The following is a 12,597-nucleotide window of genomic DNA, read 5'->3' as shown; positions in this document are numbered from 1 at the left end:
TATATATATATATATATATTGTGCACGACATTCTGATGTTAAGATACTTGATATAATGATATGCGTGATGTTAGCCTTATTAGGTCTACATGATGATGGTCTTACTTAGTATGCATGTTGTTGGCTATACTTGTCATCATGATGTATGGAGTAAAAGGCAATTCTTGTGATCTACTTATTGGTTTACTTGGTATGTATGAGGTTATGGGACTTCACATGTACATTGCACTAGTAAACTTTGATTGGGGTTATGAGAAAGGTCTTATGATGTATTGATAAAATGAACTCTAAATATGCAATGTTGAGTATGGTTTGATTGAGGAGATAAATGAATGAGTTATTATATGACGTCTATGAAGTATGTGTGTTGATACCTAATTTTGTCCCTCCACTATTTAATTAATTTTTAAGCTTCTTAAATTTCAAACAATTTGAAGTTAATATTTTAAATAAATCAAAAATACATTTGAAATCATTTTCAATGCTTTTTTTCTTTAAAATATATCTCTATACATTTAAACCATATAGAGTTATATAATTTTTACATTTTTTTTATAAATATTTAGAAAGTTATGTTTACCAAAAATAGATTTCCGAATAAGTACGTATCTTATTTCCTTTAAAACTGATCACAATCTAATAAAGTATTTCTCTTCGAAATAATTATTTTATGTTGTCGAAGTTAAGAAGCTTAAACAATTAATTAAATTCATAATTTATCTCGTTTCCGTTTTATGAAATTTGAACTAAAACAATTCGAGTTGATGAAATATAACACCAAGGGACCTTATCCTTTTGATATCCAATTGGACCCTTAACTTGATGAGTCCAAAAGACCCATTTTGGCCCAAAACAATATACTCCATTAAATATTTTTTCTTCCTTCAGCCCACTTCCAACAGCCTTTTCCCACAACCCACCAAATAATCCCAAATAGACCCAACGAATACATTACAAATATACAAAAACACTAACCATACACGCTCGTCTTCTTCACGCAAGATCCAGCAAACCGAGTTCCAGCGAACCCGACACATACCTATGTCGTCCTCTACTCCCTCCTTATCCTTTTAGTATCCCAATAGTACAAACGAAGACAGGTGTTTGCATCTCATGTGCTCTTCGTCCTTCTCTTGGAATCAAACGATCCTCCACTCAGTTTCGTTTGAATTAGTACGATTCCAACTCACTAGAACCTTCCACATCGAAATATTCTCAGATTTTTAGGATTTTTGGAGTTTCTATATAAGCCCTCTTCATTCACTTTGGAGGCGTTTTTGAGTTCTGAGAGTACCCCTTAAAAGTTTTGGGAATTATCGTCTCAATAGTTAAAATTTTTCGGTTGTTCGAGTTGTGGAATTACCTCCGTCAAACTCGTTGTCCATTTCGCTGCACGGAAATAGGTAAATTCTTTCTTTAATTTTGTTTGCTTTTAACTTCTAGTTCTGTTTTGTTTATGTACTCATAGCCCTGTATGTGCTTTAGCTGTGTTTTAGTTACTGAATGTTAGAATTTGGTGGATAGTTAGTAATATCCCCTCCATTTTTTTCAGTTCTTTATTTTTTCCTAACTAGTTTGTACATGTTGTATTAAACTCTGCCTAAGCGGTGATCTCGTTTCTATCTTGCTTCACCAATTAAAATTTGTATATTGTGGGAAAATTAAATAATATGATTGATGCTCTAGTATTGGATGGATTGGTATTAGCTTCATTCATGTCCGATTTTTCTTTTAATTTCTGTGTCATATCGGCAAATTCCTAATTCTTTGAGCAATCAGTTCAGTTTAAATATGAATGTACAGTAGCCTTTTATTTGCTCAAAGCTTGTAGCTATGCATGAAATATATGCTCCTTTGTTTTAACATATCTTTCTTACTTGTTTCATTAATTTTTCTTTTTATCCATGTTATACAACTGATGGTTTCCTCCCTTCTATCTACCCTCTTTGAACACATATTATTAGAAATTTAAGTTGCGTATTCTTTAACATTGGGTTGCTTGGTCTGAGAATACTATTTTGAGCCTCGTTGGTTTTAAAGTTACTCATTTGTTGTGTAGCGAAAGTTTGTTATGTTTTTTGCCAAAAGTTGTTTATTGTTGAAGTTTATTTGTCTTGATTGAAGCACAATATGGATAGAAATATGTATAGGTTTTCTTTCAAGTTTGCTTTAATTGTATTCCTTTAATATCTTGGTCTATGTGTGTCTATGTTTGATGTCTTATTTTGGGCAATAGTTTAGAGAAGAAAGCTTTTGTTGCAATGTTATTATTTTCAGATTCTTTAAAGTTCACAGAAAAAGTTTTCATTAGATTTTAAGCCCTTTTGAGTTCTCTCAATATTTTAGAGTAAACAATATTTTTAGAGTAGAAATTTGTTATTTCTTCTTTAATTTGCAATGCTTTCCATTTATTATTTGTGGCTGATCTTCCTAGGCGTTAGTTCATTTTTTCCAGTTTAAACATAAGCCTCTTGTCAGTTTAGATGATAGCATATGTTAAGTGATCTTAAGTTGATTTATGTGACCGATTAACTGTAATGAGATCCTTGTTTGAATTTGCCAAATTATTTTGGTGCAAGATTATCTCGTATTTTCCTTGTCTCTGTTCGTTTTTCTTATAAAATAAATTAAAATTGGTTTAAAACTTTGATCAAATTGCATTTACATTTGTTAATCTTTAAACATGATATGAATCTGTTGAGATTAACTGCTAGTTTTTTTTTAGTCCTACACATCTCATGTTTTGTGTAGATTAGTTCAAGTATCTTGCACCTGCTAGATTTATGATTTAATTCCTTTTCTATGTTGCTTGGGATTAATTAATTACAATCTAGTGTTATTATTTTAATTATGTTTCGGTAAAAAAGTTAGTCTTAATTTGATTATTGAATAAATTAGTTGAGAGATATATGTGATGGGCTTGCCTTTTTGTTTATCTATGTTGATTCATATTAGACAAAAGTTAGCAGATATTTTAATTTTTTTTTTCCATTTTTTTACAACTTTTTTTTTCCATTTTTTTACAACTTTCTGCATGCTTTTGTTTACTGGAAATTTTGTGTTGGAAGTACATATAGTCAAATTATGTGATCAAGCTAGTCCTATATTTCTGTAGCTTCATATGTATTGTTTTGACTTCATGAACAATCCTAATATTTGATTGAATTTTATCATTTGCTTCTCATTAAGCTTCATTAGTTTTCTTCAAATAAAATATAAAAATAAACTCTCCAAGAGAGAAATTAGATAAGAACGACCAGATTTTGTTCTAGTTAAATATTTCCACGAGCGAAGAAGAAACATGATCCAACAAATAGAGAAAAATCTTTGAAAATCAAATCTAAATTTTTATATATAAGGATAAATTGTCAAATATAGATTAATTTATATTTATTTTTAATAGTTTTACAGAATGGTTACAAGAAAAGGAAGTAAGGGAGGTAGACGTAATATCGTAAACCACAGGAGAGGTGAGTGAGATAGAGCGAAATCTGGAGGAAGATATCTCAAATTATCCCTAAGTATGAGATAGAAAACAACTTGATTTGAGTTGCATTGTTCCATGGGGTCCTTTTCTAAGTTCAAATATATTCAATTACTCTTTGTTTTTATAATATTGCAAAATTAATATTAAGTGTAAAACTATGAGAAGGTAAAAAAATTACTTTACATCATCATGAAATTATTAGTTTTAAAAGGGTAAATTTTGGGACCATGGTAGAGAAAATCTACCTGTAAATGCTGACTGCTTTAATGAATCCCTTACCTAATTTCGAGTCAGAGTTAAAATATTAAGTTTATCAATTTTGTATTACAATTTATTTAGTTATTAGAATCAAAAAGTTATTGAGTACTAACTACTTATGATTTTTTAATTTTTTTAGAAAGACTAGAAATTTTTGTGTCCATTTTTGTCCAGCTCAAAATCCAAAAGTTAGAAGACTTGTTCAATTAATTTATCATGACCCAAATAGCCACATTAAAAAGTACACGGAAATCATATCATAAAGTCCATAGCTATGGCTCCCACTTCCACTCCAGAATGGGTAACTTTTGGGTCAAACCACCTTTCCTCTATTGGTAACTTCACCCACTGATGGTTCAAGTATCTAGCCGCAAATGTCGCAATGTCCCTCTTAATATCACACCACCAATAGTGGTGCATTAGATCATAATACATTTTCATCGTACTAGGATGAAAAGAATATCTAAAACAACGGGACTCCTACAAAGTAAACCAAACCAAATCCCTAACTCTAGAAATACAGATATGACCCCCGATCCTCAAACGCCCTATGGATCGAAGGCCAACTTCTTAGCCTCCCAGTGAAGAAATCTATATTGAATCACTCTCAACCTCATGTCCTAAAATTGTTGTTCTTGAATCTGCTCCATCAAAGAAGACATAACCTCCACACACACGATCATTTTTGTCTCAACTCAGAAATATCAAGATGAATCATCTTATTGTCTAGGGATAGAATATCCAAAGAAAAAAGTCTCTCTTCAACGTCTAAGAAATCCAATCTCCCCATAAATGTTGCTTTCTGGTTCAAGGGATCTTCTACAACATTGGTCTTGTTTAGGTGATAGAGAATTGTCACATCATAGTCATTCAGGAACTCCAACAACCTAGGATGTCTCACATTAAGGCGATTCTCTCTAAAAATGTAATAAAGAGTACGCTGATTGGTGAATACCACACATAGAATTGCATACAAGTAGTGCCTCCAAATCTTCAACGCAAATACTATCGCTACTAACTCCAAGTTAGAAGTGGCGTACTTCCTCTCCTGAATGTTCAACTTCCTAGAAAAGTATATAACAACTCTTACATGTTTCATCAAGACACAACCCATTCTAACACAAAAAGCATCATAGTAGACTATAAATCCATTGAGTTCAACAAGAAGTTTCCAAATCAAAGGTTAAGTCAACAAGGTCGTGAACTTCAGAAAGATCAGCTCATAACACTCGCCGAACCACTTTAAACATACATTGTTATGAGTCAATATAGTCAAAGGTACTACAGTCGAAGAAAATACATTCACAAACTCTTATGTAGCAGCATGCTAAGCAAACAAACTCTACACCTCAGTAGGAGAAGTAGGCTAGGACCGGGTAGAAAGAAAGAAGGAAACACATAACAAAACTTTCTAAAAACAAGAACTACCTTGTTAGAAGGAATTTTTCTAGTGGCATCCCAAACATAAGAAAGATAATCTATACAACCCTTCCTACAAACCCTCGTACTATAAAAAATTATATCACACCCCTCACATATAGCTATCACACCCGTCCCCACAATTGGAGGGATACCGTGCATGCTCAAAGTGATCGTATTGGAAAAGCAATCCAAGACCGCATTATAAAGAAAGATTCAATACATGCGTAATATCACATCAAAATCTATCGTATCCAACTCAATCATGTCTACCAAGTGTCATATCCAAGATGGTTACCACACGAGATCTATACACTTGATCCATTGCTAAAAAATCACCTACAGAGATAGCTACACGCATACGAACGTGCAGAGTCTCACAAGATAAATTCGAACGTGTAGCATAATCAGAACACACAAATGAATAAATAAATCTCGAATCAAACAAAGAATAAGAGGATTTTTGAGTGACAAACATCCTACCTATGATGACAACACCTGAAATCTCCCCCCTATGGCTTATCTAAAAAAATTTATAATGCCGAATTTACCTCGATAACCTAACCTTAATGATTGAGAAACAACTCAATTACCCTAGGGACCACCCCTTCTACCTTGTGTGCCACTTTTAGTAGACTATATCAAAGCCTTATGAGCTTGAAACTACGAACCCTATCACATGTGGTAATGAATCATAGGACAATATCTAGCATAGTAGCCCAACACACCACACTTATAGCATCTCCTACTATAACAAATATGTTAAGATGACCTGGTTGGACCCGACCACCCATTATAATCGATATAATCCTAGTGTGAATCCCGAGAACTATGATCCAAAGCTTTGCTTCCCTGACCAATGAGACCCTAAAATCATCATTTTTAATTTGTGAAGCAGACAACATTCTACTAGTCTAAAACTATTGTGGGTAGCCTCTACCTTTGAAACCCATACCACATGACTAAGACCTGGTGAAACCACTCTTACAATGGGGGCCTCTTGTAGTTACTCTCATATGAATCACGAAGTATTCACTAGATGATGTTCACATGATAAAATATATAATTGAATTAATATCCCAACACTACCATCTACTATGTAGCATGCCAAGGGAAAAATAACACTTATGCTCTATTTCCATAAGTGTAGTGCATCAATGGATAACATATAGAGCTATCATACTCTAAAATTGACATAAGTTCCTATAATAGATATGTGAAGTCATCCCATATTCTCTCTAAAAAAGCTTTAGAGAACTGAGCTAATAACATAGGAGGACCCAGTTGGTCTACTCTCAAGAGAAGACCTCCACTACTGCTTCGCTGGCCCATAAATAAAGAAAGAAGTGTCATCAACTATGTGTGACTCAATGAGACCAAGCATCTGCCACCTCTCTTAGAAATTCACTAGAAACTTCTGTGCATCTTCGCTTTTAAACTGGAAAACCTTGGGGGACCCAATCTAATTATTCGTCCTAACATCTTTTTCTCCTCATAACACATGACACGCCTAGTTGCCTTAGGCGGTGCAATTGTCAAAACTGACTCAACCATTAAGTGAGGAACCATAGTAGAAGACTTCACCCCTGTAGCATATCCACCTAGTGCCCTACCTAAGCTAAAGTATGAGCCTCGTCTAGTTGAATAACCAGTCTAAGTCAGTCTAAGCGCCCACCTAAGATGTACCATCAATGAAGTTGAGGATCTCTGCTAGAGTGTCATGTAAAATTGCATGGCAATAAATATTTGCGCAGGCTCGGATGTCCCCACACCATCAAACTGATGGTGAACCTACTCATCCTCTATAATAGGCTTTGTTAATAATGCCCTCTTGTGATCTCAATCTTTTACCTTAACTTTTTCTCTTCCTTGACCCCCAGGTCGACCTTGGCCTCTAAAACTTGATGGAGCTCCATTTTAATGTGGAAGAGTATATGACCTTCTCATGAATGATATTTTCCCAGCCATATGAGGAAGAATGAAAAAAATGAATCTTAGAAGTTGTTGTAGTCACGAATTTACAATACGGAACAAGAAAAGTAAAATATTTCCTGAGAATTCCCTATAACCTTTCGAAGATTGGATACAAAAATCATTGTACCAATATGTGAGACTTAAAGTCACTTGATATTGTATAGGTAAGACCGGTGAACTTAGAGTTTTGATACCAAGTACTCAAGACTCAAATTAGAGCCATGATGATGCCTACTATAGCCCTCCTCTCCAAGTAGGAAGGACAAAACCCAAAGTGGAAGACAATAAGAAACTAGAATGAATAACGTGGAAGGAGAAATTGAGAGAGGAAGTAGGTTCCATAGCATAGATATGTAAATACGACACACAACTATGCAAACTGGCCGAAAAGAGACCAAGAAAGAAGAAACTATACAAAAGAATATAAACTCGGGACCTGATGTTACTGGTAAAAAAGTGTCTAAGTACATAAAATCTATCTACATAAACTCTGTCTAATATAAATGTAAAATACATCTACAAACACAAGGGAAGGAATGAAAAAATATCTGGATGCCAAGAACTCACCATGATCCAAGTCTTCACTGCCCTCGGGAGATCTGTTGCTCAACGAGGGTGGCTCGTTCTAAGGGTGGCATTAGAAAATGACTTAGAAGTGTAGAATGAGTATAAAAACACTTGGTACATCATAGGCATCATTTTCCAACCCAACGTAAAATGATCATATATATATATATATATATGTATATATATAAAGAAGTATGAAAGTTCTATTGCTATGGCTTTAACAATATAAAAAAGCAATAAGGAATCAGCAAGTAGAGTAAAAAGAATACTAATAAGAAGCAGGTAGCACCCTGATGCAAAGACAAGATACCCACACACATAAACAAGATGGTTTAATGACATTTGGCCATTGCATTAAATTAGAATTCTTGCATAAACCTTGAGATTTATAGAATCAAGTATTTGCCTTGAACGTAACCTACGTGTTTTTAAAATATTTGTCTTTTTAAAGACAGAAAACCTCCAAAATTATACATCTATATCTATCTATATCTTCTATATATATCTATATATATCAATATTACCTTAAAAACATGAACTTCTATGTTGAATGTTAAGTTACTATAATATACCTAACTTAGGTTGTGACTTTTTCGATGAGTTGTGACTTTTCTAATAAGTTGTGACTTTTCTAATAAGTTGTGATTTTTTTTTCAAAGGGTTGAGATTTTTCAATGAGTTGCGGCTTTTTCAAGAAGTTGTGACTTTTGCAAAGGATTGTGACTTCTTGAAAAGATTTTGACTACCTTTGTTGACTATCAGTAAATAGGTTTCCTCTCATTTTTCAACCATATTTTTAAATCCTCTATTCTTCTTATTCTTGCATGATAAGAATTTTTTATGATTTATCGTCATTGAGTGAGTTCATCGAAGTTTAGCGGAATATGAGGTACTATTATTCTAATGAAGTAAATTGTTCTAACCTAAGAGATTATATTCTTTAACTATATCTATATCTATATCTATACTACCTTAAAGCATGAACTCCCTAACTTGAATCTTAAAAGTACTATAATACCCCAACTCAAAACACCCAATTAATTATATATTCTATATTTATATACACTATACTATATTAAAAACAGACACCTTTGCACATTGATGGGTAGTGACTTTTTTCGAAAGGTTGTGACTTGTTTTTTTTATAGAGTTATGAATTTTTAGTTGAGTTATGACATTTCCGAAAAATTGTAATCTTTTAGAAGGGTTGTGACTTATCTAAGAAGAAAGGGAAAATGTGTAAGTACCCCCTAGATTATGACCGAAATCAAAGAAACACACCTTAACTAAACTAAGGTCCTATTACCCTCATGAACTTATTTATTGTGTAATTTTATGCACCTTTTTGGCTTACGTGGCATTTGAGTATCTCTCACGCGCCTCAATTGTGTGGACTCACGGAGTGTGCCACGTAATACAAAAGGTGTATAAAATTATAAAAAAAAATTAGTTCAAGGGTTAATAGGACCTTAGTTTAGTTAAGGTGTGTCTCTAAAATTTCGGTCATAATCTAGGGGGGTACTTGCACATTTTCCCGAAAAGAAAAGATAAGAATCTTTTCATACTATCTTTTGTTTCCTATAAATGAAGGGGGTTTCTACCACTTTTAAGCTACGAAATTTGTAAGTTTTATATTCTTCTACATAAAACAAAGAAGATTATGAGAGTTATTGATTATGCAATTTCAATATTTTTATGGGTAAATTAGATAGATCAATAAAAATTAATGAAAAAAATGAAATAACTCAACTTCAAATGAGAAAAGAATCTTGATAACTAATATGCACTCATTTTCATCACCATAAAGTACACTTTTGCAGCAACTATTACTCTAGAAGAAGTTCAATGATTTCCGTTGCATAAACTACATCTTGATATTCAGAATTTGAAAAGTCTCGAATAGTTGAAGAAAACGTATTTGATCAAAAATATGTTTGAAGAATTCAAACTACATTTAATAAATACTCTTTCGTTTTCAATTTATGTCTTGTACTTTTATTTTTATTTAGTTTAATATAGGACACGTATTTAAGACACAAAGTTAAAATACATTTTTATATATTCAACATGTGAACCTTAAATTATAAGTCTTCTTAATTTTTTTTGAAGTTTCCTTTCAACTTAAAATTTTACCAATCTATATTTATCTTCTTTTTTTTTTTTACCTAACTACTTTAAAATAATGAATTTATAATCTAAATTAAATTATTGTTATAACCCCCCCCCCCCCAATATAAAAATGAAAATGTAGTATATATTCTATATTTTCTATTTTATTATATTTATTTATGTGTATTAAATTATATTATATTAAAGGCAAACAATTTTTCACATTCAAGGGGTATGACATTTTTGTAGAGTTATAACTTTTCTAAAAAGTTGTGACCTTCTATAGGGTTGCGACTTTTCCAAAGAGTTGTGACTTTTCCGAAAGATTTCGACTTTTTCGAAGAGTTATGACTTTTTCAATGAGTTTTGACCTTTTTGAAGGGTTGTGACTTTTATAAAAGGGTGTGACTTCCTTTTTATAAGGCACTACAAGGAGTTTTTCATACACTACCCTTTGTTGGCCGTAAAAAAGATGATCTTCATCAAATTTTAAAACTACATTTTAAAATATTATTATTATTATTATTAATCATTATTTTTAATTATTATTATTATTATTTTATTATTATTATTATTATTACTAAAACACTTAATTTAATATATCTTCTATATTTTTATGCTAAGCAACAATGTGCACATACTAACACTACACATTTTTAACCATAAAATGGAGGGGTTTCCTCACATTTTAAACTATGTTTCTTAATGTTTTCTATTCTTCTCTTTTTAAAACCTCAAGTTTGATTTACAAAAGTTGACAATCTAAAAGTTAGTGAAATTAGAACACTCCATAATATGAATGTGATATTAATGTAATACTCAACGAAAAATATCCAATTTAGCATATCTTATATATTTGATATCAATATTATTTATATTATATTACATTAAAAGTAAAAACACCTACAAAATAACAATGACAAAGCAATGCATCATGGGAAGGGAATAGAAAGTTTATTTAAAAGGTGTAACTAAGAGACTTTAAGAGTGACTAATTTTTTATTTAGCAATATTCATATTATTTTAAAAATAGTGTGGTACATGATTTGATTTTCATGTGCAACGCACGTGCATAAAAAAAATATATATATATATATATAGTATGTATTTCTATATGACATGATTGTATTATAAAGTTAACAAGATCTTCTAACTTTAAAATATATTATCTAAAAATTTTCTGAGATTTTGTTCTAAAACAAAATAGTCTCAATAAATGTGAAAATATGTGAATATATATGAATCATTTAAAATTAATCATTAAAAAAATAAATTTTGTATTCAATAACATGGAATAAACATTTTCATTTTGTCCAAACACTAAATTAAAATCTATTACCTATAAAAAATAGTAACATTAATTAAAAGTAATATTTATTTATGTATGTATAAAATTTATTAGAAATTCATTTGTTGCACATTAAGTCTTTAGTTATAACATTATAAATTCTTTTAGTTATTAACAAATTATTGCAAATGTTATTCACACTCTTTAGTTATAATATTACAAATCTCATTGTTATTACATTAATTATTTCCATTGTAGCCTCTATCAGTCCTTATATTAAATATTTTACCAAAAATCTTCATATTATTATACCACTCCTATATATGTGATAACATGATGTTTCTATTTGTCCTTGGACAAATCATTCTTAGCGAATTAATTGAAATTTTTTTATAAGTATGTGAACTATATCTTTGTAGGGTGTAAGATAGTTTATTCGGTAAAAAAAATTTCTTAGTTAACTTTGAACAGTCAGATAAATATCTTTGATTTATGTCCACAGTCAATTGAGAGGTCAAATATGAAGACCAAAATAGAGAACGTCATCTATTATGTTATAACTATAGTCGTTAATATGGGCTAAGTGCGTTGTGCCGTCCTGGCCTAACTTGTTATTTAATAGGGTCGCAGCACGATTAGTGGAGCCCATTTATGAAAAAGGTTTTTAGCTCGACCTGAATAAACCCGCAAGATTTGTAGGGCTTGAGAAATATAGACAGGGCCGACCCTATGCCAAATAAAAGTTAATTAAAAATAAAAAAAATAGAGTATTAAAAATAACAAGAGCTTTTACTCAAAACAAGTTCAAAGTTTGAAATAATACAATTTAAATATAAATTATGTTTATATAATAGGTCTAACATAAAATAAAAATTCCCTAAAATTTCTAGGAATCATTGCACAGGTTGCAGCCTATGGAATATTTTCATTGTTTTGTGTTTTATTATGACTATTGTAAAATTATTATGATTATATTTTTATTTAGCTATTTATGATTTTACTTGAAATCAAACTTAATAAATATTATAAAGACAATTTTATTTGTGGATTTTATTAAATACTAACACCATGTAATATTATCTTGTTGATATTTATGATAATATTTTAAATTATAATTTATTTTTAAAAATTATAAAAAATAAACTTTAACGAAAAAAAGGCGGTCCGGTAAGACGTAGCGCACATAGTTCTAGGTTGGGCCGACCATTTACGTGCCCACACAAAAAATGGGCTAGCGCAGCTTGACCCTTCATATTTCAAAACCTGTATGGAATAACCTGAATGGGGTGGACGAACCCATATTGACAGCTCTAGTTATAAATAATAAAATAAAAAGTAATATGCAAAAATAGTTCTAAAAAATAAATTTAGTTGTTCTCCACATGTTCATATGACATATAAATAGATTGAGCGGAATACACTTGCAAAACATATCTGATTAGATGACAAGAAAAATATACAACAAATATCGTCTATAAGGTAATAATAGTGAGAT

At 31.1% G+C, this 12,597-nt stretch overlaps 1 long non-coding RNA gene across 1 annotated transcript in view; it reads left to right on the top strand.

The window, feature by feature from the left end:
- The first annotated feature begins 949 nt into the window (after nt 1-949).
- LOC107030374 overlaps nt 950-12,597 on the top strand; it is a 33,018-nt gene continuing 21,370 nt past the window's right edge. The window contains exon 1 of the long non-coding RNA XR_001458098.2: nt 950-1,403. This is a non-coding gene — a long non-coding RNA (uncharacterized LOC107030374). The remainder of the gene's footprint in view (nt 1,404-12,597) is intronic.

The sequence above is a fragment of the Solanum pennellii genome, chromosome 1 (assembly GCF_001406875.1).
Source record: "Solanum pennellii chromosome 1, SPENNV200".
NCBI lineage: Eukaryota > Viridiplantae > Streptophyta > Magnoliopsida > Solanales > Solanaceae > Solanum > Solanum pennellii.
The sequence above is the reverse complement of the archived record's forward strand: the minus strand, read 5'-3'. Positions and strand labels throughout refer to the sequence as shown.